The sequence below is a fragment of the Bombina bombina genome, chromosome 7 (assembly GCF_027579735.1).
Source record: "Bombina bombina isolate aBomBom1 chromosome 7, aBomBom1.pri, whole genome shotgun sequence".
Lineage (NCBI taxonomy): Eukaryota > Metazoa > Chordata > Amphibia > Anura > Bombinatoridae > Bombina > Bombina bombina.
Window position 1 is genome coordinate 386517437 of NC_069505.1, and position 21142 is coordinate 386538578.

General features: G+C 36.1%; 1 long non-coding RNA gene across 1 annotated transcript; it reads right to left on the reverse strand.

Annotated features, from left to right (window-relative positions):
* Positions 1 to 13269: 13269 nt before the first annotated feature.
* On the reverse strand, positions 13270 to 14133 carry LOC128635928 (uncharacterized). Its single transcript, XR_008398618.1, has 3 exons — positions 13997 to 14133; positions 13402 to 13470; positions 13270 to 13324 (listed from the first exon to the last, which is right to left on the reverse strand). It is a non-coding gene; the product is annotated as an uncharacterized LOC128635928 (long non-coding RNA).
* Positions 14134 to 21142: the final 7009 nt, after the last annotated feature.

The following is a 21142-nucleotide window of genomic DNA, read 5'->3' on the forward strand; positions in this document are numbered from 1 at the left end:
TCATGTTGGTTGAGTTGTTAGGCAAAATACAGACAAAGAAGAGTTTTATTTCTCTTAGAAAAACTAAGTCTTGTTTGTTACATTTCATGTGAGTTACTATGTGACATTACAAATATTATTTAAAGATAAATGAGTTTTCTACCAGTATAAATTAGACTTGTGCGCAGCAGAAATATTAGTTTTGGATGTTTTAGAATTTCGTTTTAGGATCGATTCAAATTCGGATACATTCAAATGCATTTGTTTCTGATTCATTCGGATTAAAATACATTTGGATGTATTTGGTTCGGATTCGATTTGTAAATTCGGAAGTTCGGTATGTGTTAGTTTGGATGTGTTGTGTATTAGATTAGTATTATGTACTGTAATATTAGGTGTAACTCATAGCAGAGTGATATAACCTAATATTCTGTAAACTACTAGTGTAATCGTGGTTAGTCCATGGCCATCCGAATGTAACAAATAAATCCAAACTAATTTGAATTTATTATTTATTTGAATTTTTATTTATTTGAATTTTATTATTTATTTATTGGGATCTTTCTAACGCCGGTATTTAGAGTCGTGGCTGAAGTGAGCGTTAGAAATCTAACTACAAAACTCCAGCCGCAGAAAAAAAACAGGAGTTAAGAGCTTTATGGGCTAACGCTGGTTTATAAAGCTCTTAACTACTGTGCTCTAAAGTACACTAACACCCATAAACTACCTATGTACCCCTAAACCGAGGCCCCCCCACATCGCCGCCACTCTATGAAATTTTTTTAACCCCTAATCTGCCGACCGCACTCCGCCGCCACCTACGTTATCCCTATGTACCCCTAATCTGCTGCCCCTAATACCGCCGACGCCTACATAATATTTATTAACCCCTAATCTGCCGCCCCCGCTATCGCTGACACCTGCATATTTTTTTTAACCCCTAATCTGCCGCTCCGTACACCGCCGCAACCTACATTATACCTATGTACCCCTAATCTGCTGCCCCTAACACAGCCGACCCCTATATTATATTTATTAACCCCTAATCTGCCGCCCCCAATGTCGCCTCCACCTACCTACAATTATTAACCCCTAATCTGCCGACCGGACCACACCGCTACTATAATAAATGTATTAATCCCTAAAGCTAAGCTCTAATGCGAGCTCAATCTGATTGGCTGATCGGATCAGCCAATCGGATTGAACTTGAATCTGATTGGCTGATGAATTTTCCTACCTTTATTCCGATTGGCTGATAGAATCCTATCAGCCAATCGGAATTCGAGGGACGCCATCTTGGATGACGTCCCTTAAAGGAACCGTCATTTGTCGGGAAGTCGTCGGTGAAGATGGATGTTCCGCGTTGGCAGGATGAACTACATGGATCCGGAAGAAAGAAGATTGAAGATGCCGCTTGATAGAAGACTTCAGTTGGATCATGAACCTCTTCAGCTCCCAATAGCACCAAAGAAATCCAGCAAACCTCCCAGGCGTATAATCAGTCAAAATTTATTTAAGGAAAACCGTGCAAAGAAATATAAAAAAAGTAAAACATACAAAATGTCCCAGCAACCTGGAACAGATAAAGGAATCGTCCTACGCGTTTCAGCAGATATTCGCCTTATTCATGGACATAATTTACTCCACACCAGCTTGTCTATTTAAACACACCCTTGTCATCAGGTGTGAGGGCTCCAGGTGCTAATTGTTAAAGGGACAGACCTATAGCAACACTATATGGAAATAAAGACAGACTAAAAATAGCTATTCATTGGGGGAGATTGCAAAACATAAATATCAACAATTCATTATCCGTTTAGGCTAAACATATATATATAACTTTGATAGCATATTCAACCATAAACATCTAGTGAAAGACATTTTTTAGAAAATGGGAACAGCCTCTGTTTATCATAAAGCCTTCATGCAAGCGGATATTTGTAAACTAATAAAATAGTGCCCTCTGATAGCCATATATTTTCATAAATTTATAAAATAAATGGTAAAGGGTAATGAATGCATCATGTTATTAATTACCCCAATGACAATGTGACCTATATTATAAACATGCTTGGTGCTCATTGTTAAAAAGAACAGCAAAGAGTGTTTCAAAAAGCGATAGGGAGATGCACAGAATACTGCATATAGATTTTTGTGCAATTCAGGATATGGTATATTGATTATAATAATGTACCTAAAATAAAATAAATAAATTTAAGTTTACTCTATTAATGCATAGAGATAGAGATATAAGCTAACCAATATAAACAATACTCCTATGTACCTATCTTTAGTGTATAATGAAAAACCTCTTGAATAAGGAAATTTACTTCATGCTACATAATAGACTCCCTAAGATCCTAATTATGATTCTTGTCTATTAATGCCTCCAAAAGTTAATGACATCGCCCACTATGTTGAAGCCATCTGGAATCCTAGTTTTCATTTTGAAAATCCAGAAAGCCTCTTTGTGTGAGAGTTTAGTTACTCCACGTATGGCGGGTTTGATATGGTCAATAATTTGCCATTTTAGACTGTTTACCACTTTGTTGTGGACATGTATAAAATGTCTAGCAAGGTCAGAACATTCGATACCATGTTCAATATTTTTGAGATGCTCCCTAATCCTAGTTCTACACTCTCTAGAGGTGCATCCAATGTATTGTTTTTTACATTCTACGAAATCTATAAGATAGATTACGAAGACAGAGCGACAGTTTGTGTATGCATCCAACTCATAGACCTTCTGTGTGGTGTATGATTGGAAGCTCTTTGTTACCTTTGTGAAACCACAAGCAATGCAATTGCTGTAATGACACCTATAGCGACCTTTTACATTTAACCAGCTATTGCTTCTTGCTTGTGTATTTCTAAGAAGACTAGGAGAAACTGCATTACCCATCGTATAGCCTCTGCGCGAGACAAAATTGCATCCCTTCTGTACAAGGTCTTTGAGGCTGTCCTCAGCAGTCAAAATAGGGAGATGTTTTTCCACAATTTCACATATTTCATTAAATTGCGCACTATATGTGGTTACAAATGTAGGTCTTGAGCTATCGAAGCGTTGTTTATTCACTGGGGCTTTTTTATCGAGAAGGAGGGTCTCTCTATCTAACCTGGTTACTTCTAGGAGAGCTCGATCTATTGTTTTTGTATGATAGCCTCTCTCTAGAAGATTTTTTCTCATTTTTAAGCTCTCTGTATTAAAGACTTCATTATCAGTACAATTACGTTTCAACCTTATAAATTGCCCTTTGGCTATTCCAAAACCCATATGTTTTGGATGATTGCTTTGGCCATGTAATATGGCATTCGCCGCAATTGGTTTACGATATAAAGTTGTCTTTATTTGCTGAGTATCAATTTCTCCTATCAATAAGAGGTCTAGATAGGGTATAGATTCTTTGTTACTCTCATAGGTAAATTGCAGATTAGCATCATTGGAGTTAAGAAATTTAACAAACTCCTTTAATCTAGATGGACCCCCTGTCCAAATGAACAGGAGGTCATCGATATATATTTTATACATGGTGATGTAACCTCTGAAGGGATTTGTATCTCCAAAGACGTGGCAAGCCTCCCACCAACCCATATATAGGTTGGCGTAGGCCGGGGCAAACTTTGCCCCCATGGCAGTGCCACGTCTTTGGAGATAAAAAGTCCCCTCGAATTGGAAAAAATTATGAGTTAGTAAAAAATCCAATGTTTGGATTAAAAAAGTCTTAAGATGGCTATCATAGTTACTGAATCTGTCCAGCATATATGAGATGGCTTCTAGACCTTTCTTATGAGGGATAGCAGAATACAGACTAACCACATCTATAGTCAGCCATTCTGCTGTATCCGTCCATGCTACCTCTTTCAGACAACCCAAAAGGTGTTTCGTATCTTTGAGGTATGATGGAAGACCATAGACTACTGGTTGTAGAGAAGATTCAATCCATGTTGCTCCTGCTTGGATGAAGACTTTAGCCGGATCATGGACATCTTCAGCCCCCCGCTTGGGCTTGGATCAAGACATCGGAGGCTCTTCTGGATCGATCGGTGAACCCGGTGTAGTGAAGACAAGGTAGGGAGAACTTCAGGGGCTTAGTGTTAGGTTTATTTAAGGGGGGTTTGGGTTAGATTAGGGGTATGTGGGTGGTGGGTTGTAATGTTGGGGGGGGTATTGTATGTTTTTTTTTTACAGGCAAAAGAGCTGAATTCTTTGGGGCATGCCCCGCAAAGGGCACTTTTCAGGGCTGGTAAGGTAAAAGAGCTTTTCTATTTTACATTAACCTACGTTATCCCTATGTAGCCCTAATCTGCTGCCCCTAACACTGCAGACCCCTATATTATATTTATTAACCCCTAATCTGCTGCCCCCGCTATCGCTGACCCCTGCATATTATTATTAACCCCTAATCTGCCGCTCCGTACACCGCCGCAACCTACGTTATCCCTATGTACCCCTAATCTGCTGCCCCTAACACCGCCGACCCCTATATTATATTTATTAACCCCTAATCTGCCGCCCCCAACGTCGCCTCCACCTACCTACAATTATTAACCCCTAATCTGCCGACCGGACTGCACCGCTACTCTAATAAATGTATTAACCCCTAAAGCTAAGTCTAACCCTAACACTAACACCCCCCTAAGTTAAATATAATTTAAATCTAACGAAATAAATTAACTCTTATTAAATAAATTATTCCTATTTAAAGCTAAATACTTACCTGTAAAATAAATCCTAATATAGCTACAATATAAATTATAATTATATAGTAGCTATTTTAGGATTAATATTTATTTTACAGGCAACTTTGTATTTATTTTAACCAGGTACAATAGCTATTAAATAGTTAATAACTATTTAATAGCTACCTAGTTAAAATAATTACAAAATTACCTGTAAAATAAATCCTAACCTAAGTTACAATTAAACCTAACACTACACTATCAATAAATAAATTAAATAAACTACCTACAATTATCTACAATTAAACCTAACACTACACTATCAACAAATTAATTAAATACAATACCTACAAATAAATACAATGAAATAAACTAAAGTACAAAAAATAAAAAAGAACTAAGTTACAAAAAATAAAAAAATATTTACAAACATTAGAAAAATATTACAACAATTTTAAACTAATTACACCTACTCTAAGCCCCCTAATAAAATAACAAAGAACCCCAAAATAAAAAAATGCCCTACCCTATTCTAAAATTAAAATAGAAAAGCTCTTTTACCTTACCAGCCATGAAAAGGGCCCTTTGCGGGGCATGCCCCAAAGAATTCAGCTCTTTTGCCTGTAAAAAAAAAACATACAATACCCCCCCAACATTACAACCCACCACCCACATACCCCTAATCTAACCCAAACCCCCCTTAAATAAACCTAACACTAAGCCCCTGAAGATCTCCCTACCTTGTCTTCACCACGCCGGGTTCACCAATCGATCCAGAAGAGCCTCCGATGTCTTGATCCAAGCCCAAGCGGGGGGCTGAAGATGTTCATGATCCGGCTAAAGTCTTCATCCAAGCGGGAGCTGAAGAGGTCCATGATCCGACTGAAGTCTTCTATCAAGCGGCATCTTCAATCTTCTTTCTTCCGGATCCATGTAATTCATCCTGCCAACGCGGAACATCCATCTTCATCGACGACTTCCCGACAAATGACGGTTCCTTTAAGGGACGTCATCCAAGATGGTGTCCCTCGAATTCCGATTGGCTGATAGGATTCTATCAGCCAATCGGAATTAAGGTAGGAAAATTCATCAGCCAATCAGATTCAAGTTCAATCCGATTGGCTGATCAGATTGAGCTCGCATTAGAGTTTAGCTTTAGGGATTAATACATTTATTATAGTAGCGGTGTGGTCCGGTCGGCAGATTAGGGGTTAATAATTGTAGGTAGGTGGAGGCGACATTGGGGGCGGCAGATTAGGGGTTAATAAATATAATATAGGGGTCGGCTGTGTTAGGGGCAGCAGATTAGGGGTACATAGGTATAATGTCGGTTGCGGCGGTGTACGGAGCGGCAGATTAGGGGTTAAAAAAATATGCAGGTGTCAGCGATAGCGGGGGCGGCAGATTAGGGGTTAATAAATATTATGTAGGTGTCGGCGGTATTAGGGGCAGCAGATTAGGGGTACATAGGGATAACATAGGTGGCGGCGGTGTGCGGTCGGCAGATTAGGGGTTAAAAAAATTTCATAGAGTGGCGGCGATGTGGGGGGGCCTCGGTTTAGGGGTACATAGGTAGTTTATGGGTGTTAGTGTACTTTAGAGCACAGTAGTTAAGAGCTTTATAAACCGGCGTTAGCCCATAAAGCTCTTAACTCCTGTTTTTTTTCTGCGGCTGGAGTTTTGTCGTTAGATTTCTAACGCTCACTTTAGCCACGACTCTAAATACCGGCGTTAGAAAGATCCCAATAAATAAATAATAAAATTCAAATAAATAAAAATTCAAATAAATAATAAATTCAAATTAGTTTGGATTTATTTGTTACATTCGGATGGCCATGGACTAACCACGATTACACTAGTAGTTTACAGTATATTAGGTTATATCACTCTGCTATGAGTTACACCTAATATTACAGTACATAATACTAATCTAATACACAACACATCCAAACTAACACATACCGAACTTCCAAATTTACAAATCACGTAGATTTTTACGTGTGACTTCAACATTTTTTTTTTTATGTTACGCGTGCAATATGATATACTGGTGTAAGCTACGGTGGAACATAAAAGGGCCATAAAGATCACATTCTGGGGGTTGGGGTCCATATTGCTATGCTGAATGTTAAATATTACATTTCCCAACATCCCTGTCTCTCACTGCTGATATATATATAAAAAAATGGCCATTTTCAAGCATCTTGACATGGATTAGGGGTTAATAAATATAATATAGGGGTCGGCGGTGTTAGGGGCAGCAGATTAGGGGTACATAGGGATAACGTAGGTTGCGGCGGTGTACGGAGCGGCAGATTAGGGGTTAATAATAATAATATGCAGGGGTCAGCGATAGCGGGGCAGCAGATTAGGGGTTAATAAATATAATATAGGGGTCTGCGGTGTTAGGGGCAGCAGATTAGGGGTACATAGGGATAACGTAGGTTGCGGCGGTGTACGGAGCGGCAGATTAGGGGTTAATAATAATATGCAGGGGTCAGCGATAGCGGGGGCGGCAGATTAGGGGTTAATAAGTGTAAGGTTAGGGGTGTTTAGACTCGGGGTACATGTTAGGGTGTTAGGTGCAGACTTAGGAAGTGTTTCCCCATAGGAAACAATGGGGCTGCGTTAGGAGCTGAACGCTGCTTTTTTGCAGGTGTTAGTTTTTTTTTTTCAGCTCAAACAGACCCCATTGTTTCCTATGGGGGAATCGTGCACGAGCACGTTTTTGAAGCTGGCCGCGTCCGTAAGCACCGCTGGTATCGAGAGTTGCAGTGGCGGTAAATATGCTCTACGCTCCCTTTTTTGGAGCCTAACGCAGCCCTTCTGTGAACTCTAAATACCAACGGTATTTAAAAGGTGCGGGGAAAAAAAAGCATGCGTAGCTAACGCACCCCTTTGGCCGCAGAACTCTAAATCTAGCCGTTAGGGTTTATTTTATAGGTAAGTATTTAGTTTTAAAAAGGAATAATTTAGTTAATGATATTAATTTTATTTAGATTTATTTGAATTATATTTAAGTTAGGGGGGTTAGGGTTAGACTTAGGTTTAGGGGTTAATACATTTAGAATAGTGGTTTGGACGTGGGGGACGGCAGATTAAGGGTTAATAAGTGTAGGTAGGTTAAGGAGACATTGGGGAGGCAGATTAGGGGGTTAATAAATATAATGTAGGTGTCGGCGATGTTGGGGGCAGCAGATTAGGGGTTATTAAATATAATGTAGGTGGCGGCGATGTTGGGGGCAGCAGATTAGGGGTTAATAAATATAATGTAGGTGGCGGCGATGTCCGGAGCGGCAGATTAGGGGTTAATAAGTATAATGTAGGTGTCTGCAATGTTGGGGGCGGCAGATTAGGGGTTAATAAGTGTAAGATTAGGGGTGTTTAGACTTGGGGTTCATGTTAGGGTGTTAGGTGTAAATATAACTTTAGTTTCCCCATCGGAATCAATGGGGCTGCCTTACGACCAGCTCACCCCTGATTTAAGCAGCGCTGGTATTGGAGTGTGGTATGGAGCTCAATTTTGCTCTACGCTCACTTCTTGCCTGTTAACGCCGGGTTTGTAAAAACCTGTAATACCAGCACTGTAGGTAAGTGAGCGGTGAGAATAAACTGCACGTTAGCACCGCACAGCTCATAACGCAAAACTCGTAATCTGGCCGTTTGTTATTTTTGTAAGGTTAGGTTTTTGGTTTTCAGTAATCTTAGGGTTGTTTTATTCTCTGCAAGGGTATTTTTTTTATATTTTCTGTAATCTTAGTTTGTTTTTTCAGTAATCTTAGGGTTTTTTATTTTATGTATATGTTTGGGTTTTTTGTAATGCAGGTTTTTTTTGTTTGTAATTTTTGAATGCTTTTTAGGTAGTTAGTATATTTTTAATTTTATTTCAGTGTATTTTAATTGGGGTTAAGTTAGGGGGTGTCAGGTTACGGGGCTATGTTTTTAGTTTAATGCTTTGTGCTGTGGGGGTAAGAGGATTAGGGGTTAATAGGTTAATTGGGTGTTTGCATTGTGGGGGCTGGCAGATTAGGGGCTAATAGGTTAATTGGGTGATTGCATTGTGGGGGGTTGGCGGATTAGGGGTTAACAAGTTAATTAGGTGTTTGCGATGTCGGGGGATGGCGGTTTAGGGGTTTATATGTTTTATTAGTGATTGCGATGTATGGGGATGGCGGTTTAGGGGTTAATACATTTTATTAGTGATTGCGATGTATGGTGATGGCGGTTTAGGGGTTAATATGTTTATTTAGTATTTGTGATGTGGGGGATGGTTTTAAATAGTGTTTTAACATTTGGGTTAAAAAAAATTCCGGTTTAGATTTTTACGTGTGACTTCAACATTTTTTTTTTTATGTTTATGTTACGCGTGCAATATGATATACTGGCGTAAGCTACTGTGGAACATAAAAGGGCCATAAAGATCACATTCTGGGGGTTGGGGTCCATATTGCTATGCTGAATGTTAAATATTACATTTCCCAACATCCCTGTCTCTCACTGCTGATATATATAAAAAAATGGCCATTTTCAAGCATCTTGACATGGACTTCAACCCCATTAGACTGCCACATTGAACTCTCTGTCCCTATACTACTAACTCCTTAAGGTGCTACACTGTCCCTGTTACCTACTCACCCACTCTGCACACATTCAGGGAGGGGTTTCTATAAGAAACACCACATTTTGACCCAACAGCCACTTTATCTACAGTGGAGGGTTATAATGGGAGTCACACATATATTGCAGCAATGAGGCTGAGCCAGTCAAGAATGCAGGACAGCTAACCGGCCAATTATCCCTAGTAAACTAACTGGTATTTATAGTTCTCAATCCAGGACATTTTTAACTTAGGGAGGCTTCAAACAGTTTTCTTTCACCCCTATATCAGAGCAACATTAAACTTGTTGAACTGGTCATTTTCATCTGAGACAACAGACAGTAAAAGATGTTTTGTGATCCAGAAGTTTAAATATTATATCTCCCAGCATGCCTTTCTCCAGAACTGCCAACTAATTTGCATAGTCGGTAAAGTCAGACAAAGGGCAAGATTTATCAAGCTCCGAAAAAATGCGCAAAAAAAGTCGTGGATATTTTCGTAGCTATTCGCATTTTCCGAAATCCAATTATTCGCCAATATTTATTAATATTGTTGAGACAAATTTCGTGCAAAAGTTTTTTGCGATGACAAGCGAATGACTAGTATAGTTTCTTGGAGAATGCAATGATTTTCACTTTATTTATCACTCGCAAATAATTATCATGACTTTTACTTCCGGGAATAGTTTCATTGTTATTATTGTTATTGTCCTATTAAAATAAAAGAAATTAAACACGTGATTGTTTCTTATTGTTATTTCTTATTTATGATTAAAGTTGTTTTTATTCTGCCCCTTTTTTGGCGCTTCTGCACACTGTAAAGTTGCCCTCATTTGGTCGCTAAAACTATCTTCTTTTCATTGTTCTTTTTCATAATATATATATATATATTTTTTTTTTTTTTGGTGCAATATATTTACAGAGATTTATATATATATATCGTATTTATTAATATATCAATATTTTTCTACTCCAATTTTTTTTTTAATTTGTATATTTATAATTTTTAATCCAAAAAATAATTGATATATTTTTTTATATATTAAATTATTTATTTATTTATTTATTTATTTATTTATTTATTTATTATGTCTGCTGCTGGCCTACAGGAAAACGCATCAACTGCCAGCAAAACAAAAGGTGGTCGAAATATACATTTTAGCCTATCTCAAAACAATGTTCTTGTAGACAAAATTTTAAATCACTATGATGTCCTGCTAGGCTGTAGAAGCAGGCAGACACCTATGGCACGTAAAAGGCAGATATGGCAAGATATAAGCCAGGAGGTATCTGCACAGGGTATAAACCCCAAAAATGTAAATAATTGTAAAAAATGTTTTTTGGATATAAAAAGAATAATTAAAATGAAACTATGCAAAGAAAAACGTTCAGCAAGAGGTACAGGGGGTGGTCCAGGATATACTGCTGATCTAATGGAGTATGAGAAGAAAGTTCTTCATTTGATGGGGCCTGAGGTTCTGGAGGGAATTGAAGTGCAAGGAGACACAGGCGATTATGCAGGTAAACTATTATTATTATTATTATATTTATATTGCTAATGAAGTATTTAAATCCTAATTGAAATTGATAAATGTTTTCATTCTCCTCACTCATTACTGGTGATTGATTTCAAATACAATTTTTTTCCTTATATTAAAATTTATTTTTGTTTTCTTTGAAACTTTTGTTGAAAAGCACATTCGATGTTCAATCTGTTTTTCACTTTTTGTTTGTAATGGAAGTAACTTAAATAATGCAGTAATATATTTCCAATTTTGTGCATTGCTTATTTCACTTTAATGGATATATTACATTAATCATGGCTATTGATTACCCTTTTTTTTTTTTTAGGATCCCCACCTACACAATCAGATGCTCATGCATTAACAGAAATTGCCGCTTGCAGCAGCGTCCTGCAAGAAGTTGGTAGGTATTTGTGCCTATATTGTCCCTCAAGAGTGTGCTATATGTATTTTGCCTCTATAATTTTTTTTTTTTTTTTTTTTTTTAAGAAGAGAATGATAATGATCAGAATATTGAAGGAGAGGAAACTTTGCTCCTTTTTGAAGGTAAAGCTAAAAAAAAATTTGTGTGCAAATCATATTAAAACATTATAATACATTTTTTTTGTAGATTCAGATACAGCATGAAATTATAAGCAACTTACAATTTCACTACATTTTTCAGCTTTTATTAATTATATTGCTATCTATATTTTATAAGATTGAATGTAAATCTTAGCATCCATCCCATTTTAGGATCAGCACCATGGTTAGTGCTTGTTTATTGGAACCACTGACCATGGTGCTGAAACTAAAATATGATGGATGCTTTAAGAATTGCATTCCAGCTTATAACATACAGATAGCAATAGAATTAACAAAAGCTGACAATTGTAGTGAAATTGTAAGTTGCTTATATCCAGCAATTACAAAATTTGAATGTAATTGTTGTGGAATATTATACTTTAAAGATGCTGATACATGTGTATTCTGCCCTTTTAAAATCTCATCAATATTAAATTTAATTTTCATATTTTCAGTGAAAGATGATAGTAATCTATAATAGGTGGCATTGTCAAAATGAAATTATTGTTTATCTTTATTATAGATGATTCTGAAAATGTTGAATACGTTCTGAATTTACAACCAATACAGGAGACATCTCCTGTACATTCCTCAAGTACAAATGTAGAAGTACCAGAAGAAGAAATTGGAGATGTACACGAAGATATCCAACAAGAAGCACAAGCACCAACTGAAGAGGCAATATCAGTAAATTTGGTTATCATTCTGCAATTAGCCACAAATTTTCAGAATGAACAAAGGGCTTTTTTTCAACAGATGAGTGACCTGCAAAGTGAACGTTTGGAAATTGACAGGCAGAGTTTACTTGCACGTCAAGAGACAAATAGGTTGCTTGCATTACTAGTGAATATTTTACAAACAAGAATTGAGAATCATTGATTTTTTTTTGGGTGGGTTTTCTTAAAATGTTTTTTTTGTTTTTTAAACAGTTAATGTATAAATGTTGGTTATGATTTATAACATATCATATGTTAAATTAAAAACTATTAATGCCGTTTGAATGTATTTCTCTATTATTAATCTTTACCTTTTTAAAAAAATAACAGACACATATATTATAATATAATAATTTTTTATAGAAACTAAACCAAAAATGCAAATATAATTGAAACATAGAAAGTTACATTTTCAGGGTTATTTTTTTTTTTTTAATACATTTGCTCCGTTATGGCTCTTCTAAAATTTTGGATGCTTCTTGTTATTGTATGCATCATGACTTCTAACCAATCAAATTCCGCGATTATGGTCTCTCTTGAGATGAGTCCAAGTTCTTCTTCCACAACCTCTTTTAAAGATAAAAAAATTTATTAAAAAAATTGTTAGTAAGATTTAACATTCATTTTGTACAATTTTTATAAACTGAAGTTTATAATATATATTAATGTGACAATCAACATTACATGCTTCATATAGAACTGAGAATTGGAATACACTTTATAATTTACTCCAATTATCTAAGTTTGTATATTGACAATATCAGTAAATTAGAAAGATGTTTCAAATTTTATGCTGTATCCAAATGCGTTTTGTATAAAGAACATTTCCACGAACATCCTACAATGTATAAATATTTGTTAATAAATATATATATATATATATATTTATATATATATTTTTATATATATATATATATATATATATATATGTGTATACATTTTTTAATATATATATATTTATAAAAAGAAAATAATAATGATGGCTAAAAACAAAAGTAAATAATTTGTACTTACGTGTACCAATGTTTCTTGTGGAAGTAGATTCTTCGGCTTCAACATCATCTATGAATAAAACAAATGAATGAAACGGATTACCATATTCAAATAAAGATGCTTATAGAAAAGCACAATCATTATATTACAAATACCAAAACCAACCTTCAAAACCCACAGAATCGGAGTCCGAAGAATGTTCTACTGTTATTTTTGGTCTTTGGATAGGTAGAACAAAATCTGGCTCTTCCGTTCTAATTTCTACTGCTGCTTCTATAACCAAAAAAAAATATATCTATATAATATAGGCCTTTTCTGTTTTTCAAAAGCTGTTATTGCGCAGTAGAGACCTGTAATCGTTGCTAGTGCTGATCGGGTGTGAGGGTGGTGTGAGGTTGGCGTTTCCGGGCGTGAGAGAGCTGAAAAGACATAGCGAGTAGAGAGAGGGAGAGAGACAGCAAAAGAGAGAGGGGAGAAAGGGGAGAGAGAAATCAAGAGAGAGGGGGGAGAGAGACAGCAAAAGAGAGGGGGAGAAAGGCGAGAGAGAAATCAAGAGAGAGGGGGGATAGAGACAGCAAAAGAGAGAGGGGAGAAAGGGGAGAGAGAAATAAAGAGAGAGGGGGGAGAGAGACAGCAAAAGAGAGGGGGGGAGAAAGGCGAGAGAGAAATCAAGAGAGAGGGGGGATAGAGACAGCAAAAGAGAGGGGGGAGAAAGGGGAGAGAGAGAGCAGAAGAACGGGAGAGAGAGACAGCAAAAGAGAGGGAGATAGAGAGAGAGCATTGTACATTAACTTTATGACCTATTTATCTTTGTTGTAATTTTAATAAATCTGTGGACATTATTTCATGGGTATTATACAAATAAAATGTAAGTGAAACACTTTTGGTTATATATGAGTAATCAATTACTGAGTGTCTAAAAAAGTGTAACAAAATTTACCATACCTTCTGTATTTTCTTCGAAAGGTTTTTCAATTACAGTAATCTGTCTATTTTCAAGTGTGACTAAGGGCATCGGTGGGGATCCGGAAGTTTCATCACTAACAACCTCCATAGTCCTCAGATATTTAGGGCATCTTTTGTTTGTTTTTCTCTCCTGTCTGATCCAATAAAAAAAATATATATATAAAATTAGCAATATTTGATGAAAGTGCATTGTTTTTGGACCCTTTCTTGGGGCATAATAACAGTATACGATACCTTTTTTGGGGCACAAGTAAAAAATGAAAAGTCATGTGGCAATCGTTATTGCGCACTATATAATTATAACTTTCATTTGCAAGAACCATAATGTTTATAAATTTTATTTTAAAGTTGCAACAGTTTTTTTGGAAACTTTCAAGGGGCATAATAACAGGCGTTCCACGATACCTTTTTGGGGCGCAAGCAAAAAGATAAAGTCATGTGGCACTAACGCTATTGCGTAATTGCGCACTCTATAATTATAACTCATTTTCAATTTAGAATAATGTATATAAATATTTTTTACAAAGTTGAAACATTTTTTTTGGGATCCTTTCTTGGGGCATAATAAAAACATTTCTTGATAGTGTAAACTAAAATAACAAATTGAATCAAATATAATAGAATGTAACATATACCTTGATTCAAATATATATTTAATTCTTAGTGGACAGAAAATAATTTATCCTTATATTATACTTACATTCTCTAAGAAATCTTATAATCGATCGTTTTAATTCTTTGACTCTTCAGCTTAGGTCAGAAAAGCGCTTAAGACAGTCGCGCTGGGTCCTTCTAAACCCAGCGACTCTGCGGACTCTACAGGTCATTTCGGACAAAATTATATTTCGCTGGTCTTGAATGACCCCATATACGCCCCCAATTCTTTTTGGGAAATATTTCCTCATGAAAGCAGTTATAATAATCAGCTCTCCAAGAGTGAATTTGGGCTTCCTGGCAAAAGGCATTTTACACTCTGATCCAAAAATAGGAAAACATGCGCTTTTATTGGATATTTTTTTGGTTGTTTTTATAGTCTATAATTTAGACATTTAAGGTACTTTTTAAAAATTATGGATACTTAAATAAATATTTTTGCATCATTTTTATTAGTATTTATGCTGCTTATGGCTTTTAATAATAATGTTTAACTGAGGATTTTTTTTTTTCAATTAATATGTTTATTTTATAAATATGTTTATGTAAGACAAAGCACTAAAGAGACAAAGATGCTCTTTTCCTCCATCATAAAATGATGCTCTTCTCCTACACTGTCTATGAATTTATTTTTTGCCATCAATTATTAGACATATTATTGTTGATTTTAAAGGGACAGACAAAACATGAATGTTTGTTGTTTAACAATGGTAGCTAATCCATATATAACACATTCAACAATTTTGAAGTTTTTGGGTTTGTACATTTGTATATAATGGACCTTTAATATAACAGTATTGGTTACACCATTATTTTAGTTGAAATAATTTTTATTGTCATGGATCTCATCAAATACAACATAATAAAACAGTGTGCTGGGTTACAATGTCCTAGTATTCTTAAAACAATTAAAGTTTTCAGCACCCTGTTTATATAATTTTCAGAAATTTTTCTCCCCCCTTCCCTAACTCCCTCTCCACCCCCTCCCCCCTCTTATCCCATTTCCCTAAACCTAAACTTCATAACTGTATACAAAGAAAAACCTTTAACTTTAAACTTTTCCCGTCGAGCAGTGACAATGTTGTAGATTTCTTTAGAACGCTATATCCATATTTAAGAAAGTTCCTATTCTCTCCAATTTAATTGCCCTAAAAAAGCCTTATTGGTTACTTAGTGTTGATCTGTATGTACCTACATATTTCTGTTTATTTAAAATCCAGTGTATCCACATGTTTTGGAATCTCTCAGATGTCCCTTGTATCCATGCAGCTGATTCTAGCATATTATAAACATCTTCAATTTTGATCATTACCTCACCCCATTCTGGAGCCCCCACTTTCCATTTTCTAGCTATACATATTCTGGTTGCTGTACATATAATATTAACCCATCTATTAGTAATTGAGTTCATTGACTCCTGGGGGATATGTAGTAAGGCCTGTGAGGCTGATAATGTAAAGGAGTAGTCTAGAATCACCTTAAATAGTTTAGAAAGCTTGTCCCATGTAGGTTGTATCTTTGGACACTCCCACCACATGTGAAAATAGGTCCCTATCCCATTACATCCCCGATAACATAATCTACTACCCTGTGTGGTGTAATGTGAGGATTTCAGTGGTGTAAGGTACCATCTATATGAGGTTTTTATTGAGTTTTCGATAAGGTCTGCCCCTATTAAGCTTCTCCTCATTGAGGAGAAAATCTGGCTCCAATCTTCTCTATCATAGGTTATAGCTAAATCTTGTTCCCATTTGTCATAAATTACCAATTTTGCTGAACTATTTGCTTCTTGAATGGCTAAGTATAAGCGTGTAATCATTTTTTTATTTCTACCGGGTGTCATTATCATTTGTTCCAGAGCAGTTTTTGGGCAGGCTGGGATGCTGCCTAGTCTATATGTATTTATAGCATGGGAAATTTGGAGATATAAAAACCAGTGCAATGTATTTGGGTGTATTTTATCTCTTAATTGTGTAAATGTCAACAACTTCCCATTGTCTAGGAAATCAGCTACCCTATAGAGGCCTTTATTTCCCCACTTATCTATTTGTTTTTGAAATTCTTTTGGGAGTAGTGTACTTAGAGGTATTATAATAGTGTGTGGCGAGAGTAATTTCATTGTATGTGTTAGTGACCTCCACATAAGCTTAGAATCTTCTGTAGTTTTTAGTTTAATTATCCTCTGGTCTTTTGGATCTGAGGGTTTCCATAATATATCTCCCGGAGTGCTTAGTCTTCCAATATCTGCTTCAATACCTGGCCATGTCATCCCCTGGCAATCTTTACATAAAAGAGCATTTTGTGCCAGTCTGGCAGCATGATAATAATCTCTAAGATTAGGGACTCCTACACCTCCCAATGGCTTGTGTTGTTTTAAAATATGAGCAGCTATTCTAGCTGTTTTATGTCCTCTTATAAATTTAATAATTTCAGATTGTAGTTTTTCAAGCTCTTTTATTGGGATTTTAATAGGTAAAGCTCTAAATAGATATAACAGTCTTGGTAGGACATTCATTTTAATGGCCGATAATCTGCCATACCAAGAAAAGTTCCCTTTCTTCCATTTCAATATATCTCTTCTTATAGTTTTGTAAATTGGGATGTAGTTTGCTTTATACAATGTTTCTATGGTGTCTGTGATTTGTATGCCTAGATATTTTAGGGAATGATTAACCCATTTAAAATAAAAGTTCGCTTTTATCAACTTTTGTGTGTGTGTTGGTAATGATAGAGGGAGTGCTTCGCATTTATCCGAATTTATTTTGAAACCCGAAACATTGGAAAAATCTTCTAATAATTTGTACAACCTAGGGAGGGAAAGCATTGGTTTTGTGATTGTAAGCAAGATATCGTCTGCAAATAAAGTTAGTGTTTGTTCCCCTTTATTTAATTTAACCCCATGGATATCCTTAGAGTTGCGTATACAAGACGCCAAAGGTTCTATGCACAACGCAAATAAAAGTGGAGACAACGGACATCCCTGACGAGTTCCATTCAATATATTGATAGGTCGAGACTGATATCCCGCTGCCCTAATTGTTGCTACTGGATTTGTTTATATATTTTTGATTGCCCCCCTAAATTTACTACCGAATCCCATATATTCGAGAACTGCCATCATATATTGCCAATCTACTCTGTCAAACGCCTTCTCCGCATCCAGAGAAAGGAGCAGAGAAGGTGTTTCTGTTCCCTTCAGATATTCTATCAGCGTCACTATGCGTCTTACATTATCAGGGGCCTCCCTATCTTTAATAAACCCTACCTGATCAGGATGGATCAATGAAGGTAAGTATTGTTTAAGCCTGTTTGCTAGGATTTTGGTGAGAATCTTGAGATCTTGGTTAATTAAGGAAATTGGCCTATAATTTTGTACTATTTTGGGGGTTTTCCCTGGCTTAGGGATTACTACTATCTTGGCCTGTAAAAGTTCAGAGGGAACCAGCGTGCCTGACATGACATCTTTACAAAATTTATGTAGGTGGGAAGTCAAATTGGTTCTAAATAGCTTGTAGTAATCTCCTGAAAATCCATCGGGACCTGCTGCCTTTCCTATTTTAAGATCTTTAATAGCTGCAGACACCTCAGTAGCAGAGATCTCTGCATCCAGTGCCTCTGCGTCCGCTTTGTCTAATTTTGGCAGATTCGCTAACTTTAGTAGTTTATTTCTTAGGGTCTCTATCTGGGGGGATTGACCCACCTTCTTCCCATCATACAGAGATTCATAATATTTGGCAAAACATTCTGTAATTTCTTGCGGATGAGATGTCATAGTACCATCTGGTTTTTGAATTTGTGCTATTGTGAAAGATTTTGTTCTTTCTCTTAGCTTATGGGCCAGATATCTATCTGGCTTGTTTGCATATAGGAAATAGTATGTTTTTAATTTATTAATGGACCTCACTGAATTATCAGATAAAATTTTAGCCAGTTCTTTTCTTTTATTTGTCAATGTGTCTAGTGATAGTTGGGATAGTGTATTTTGATGTGCCTTTTCCAAGAGTTCAATCTCTTGTTGCAAGGTAGCTACCGCAAACCTACTCTGTTTTATATATAAAGCTTTTTCCTTTATAAGTAACCCTCTAATATATGGCTTATGTGCAGCCCATATGATTACTGGGTTGATTGCAGGGTCTGCGTTTAATTTCCAGTACTCTTCCAGACTCTTTAATATTTTAGTTTGTATACCTGGTTGCTTTAGTATTGTAGGGTCGTATGTCCAGGATCTTTGTCTTTCTACATTAATAAGACCTTTTAGTTGTATCTGTATTATGGAATGGTCTGACCATACTGAGGCGTGAATGGATGAAGAGATTAGGTTTGGTAATAGAATTTGGCTAATAAATATATAGTCGAGTTTGGTATATGTTTTATGTGCAGGTGAGTAGTATGTGTGGTCATTTGTTTGTCCATATAATGTCATCCAAGTGTCATATATATTATGATTCTCTAAAGATCCCCTAATGGATTTGGTAATAGAGTTAAGTCTTAATTGTTTATTTGTAAGTTTAGATGTATTAGTATCCCTTAAAATCTTTAAGTTTACATTAAAATCCCCAGCCAATATTATCAAGGTTTGAGACCATTGGGTCAGTAAATGCGAAAGATTATCAAAAAATTTGTGTTGTTGCTCATTAGGTGCATATATGTTGCAGAGTGTGACTTGTTTGTCTTGCACAGTACCCCTCACTATAAGATATCTGCCTTCCTAATCCCTTATCACCTCTTCTTTTATAAATTGAATGGAATTATGAATAAGTATTGATACTCCTCTTTTCTTTTTATCGGTTGTGGAGTGAAAGTGTTGCGTGTATTGTTTGTCCCAATATTTAGGGATTTGATGGTGTGTAAAATGTGTCTCCTGTAGGAAAATGATTTTAGCCTTCATATTGTTATATTGGGTAAGTGCAGTTTTCCTTTTAATATTGGTATTCAAACCTCTTACATTATGGGAGATTATCTTCCATCTAGAATCCATAATTGAGCATTTTACCTCTCCCCTCCTCATACCTGAACATCAATGCCTCCATTTTCTGACTAACAACTGCTCTCTTAGTGTCCATCCTGTTATGGAGAAACTTTCCTGACCACTGCTCGACGGTACTTGAAACAAAAAAACAACAAAAACATAAAAAACATAGCTCAACATTAAACAACAACAAACTATTAAACAATCTGTAATCCTTCAAGTTATTCTTGTTTGTCTGCAACATCAAATCTATCTAAGTGGGTGTGCAGCTAAATATTACATAGTGTATATTATATAATAATGAATTGAAAAAGTGGATCTTTTATTCCTAGAGGGAACATATAATAATAACTAATGTCATGGATAGTGTAATTTAGTCATATCTTATCAATCTCCAGTTCTTTATAATTTACTTATGGCTAGATTTGGAGTTTGGCGGTAGATGGGTTGCTAACGCTACGCGTGTTTTATGTCTAACGCACGGCATTGTTTGACTCCGGTATTTAGAGTTCAAAAAAGACCATCTAACGATGCTCCTAACGCGTGTATGTCACACGCGGAATCCTGCCCGCGTTAGACAGTCTGCCATAGAGATCAATGGAAAAGTAAAAAAATCTCTTTTTTCACCTAACACTCGATCTCGCGAGAAATACGCACAGCTCGGTCATATGACGCATACCACATCATGCACAAAAATAACACGCCACAAATGTCACAACAACAATCACTCAACAAAGCACAGAAGCATTACACATTCACAAGCGGGGGGATTCTTAATAAAATTTAATACGGGGAATACGCATATACTTTAAGATGCTGAAATTCGCAAAATAACAACAAGGAATAAAAAATATATACATACCATAGAAAAATAATCGCATTCAATATCACTATATATTAGGACAAACATACATATACAACACTTCACTAATACCACACCATCGCAAATTCACATTTAAACAGAATACTATTGGACAATGTTAGAGAAAACGACAACTATGACATCATCGCATTCTACACATTCCACAAATACTAACTCCAAATGAGCATGCGCAAATTCACACAACTAATACACATTGCACTAATATTAATTGCTAATAAAGCACACCTGAACACAATTTACAACGGAAATTGGTACATCATTAAACATTTACACAGGGTATATAAGCACCACACAAGCATGGCTTCTTTGACTGTGTTGCTGGTGGGTCTTTGGAGATTGGAGGTTTAAGATTAGAGAGTTTGTGCATTATTGTGAGTGAATTAGTGTTAGCGTGAGAGAGTCAGTTGTTAGTGTTATCGTGAGTGAGTTAGTGGGAGTGGGAGTTAGTGGTAGTGGGAGAGAGTCAGTTAGTGGGAGTGTGAGTGAGTTAGTGGTAGTGGGAGTTGTTAGTGAGAGTTAGTGGTAGTGTGAGTCAGTTAGTGGGAGCGTGAGTTAGTGGTAGTGTGAGTTATTGAGAGTTAGTGGGAGTGTGAGTTAGTGAGAATTAGTAGTAGTGTGA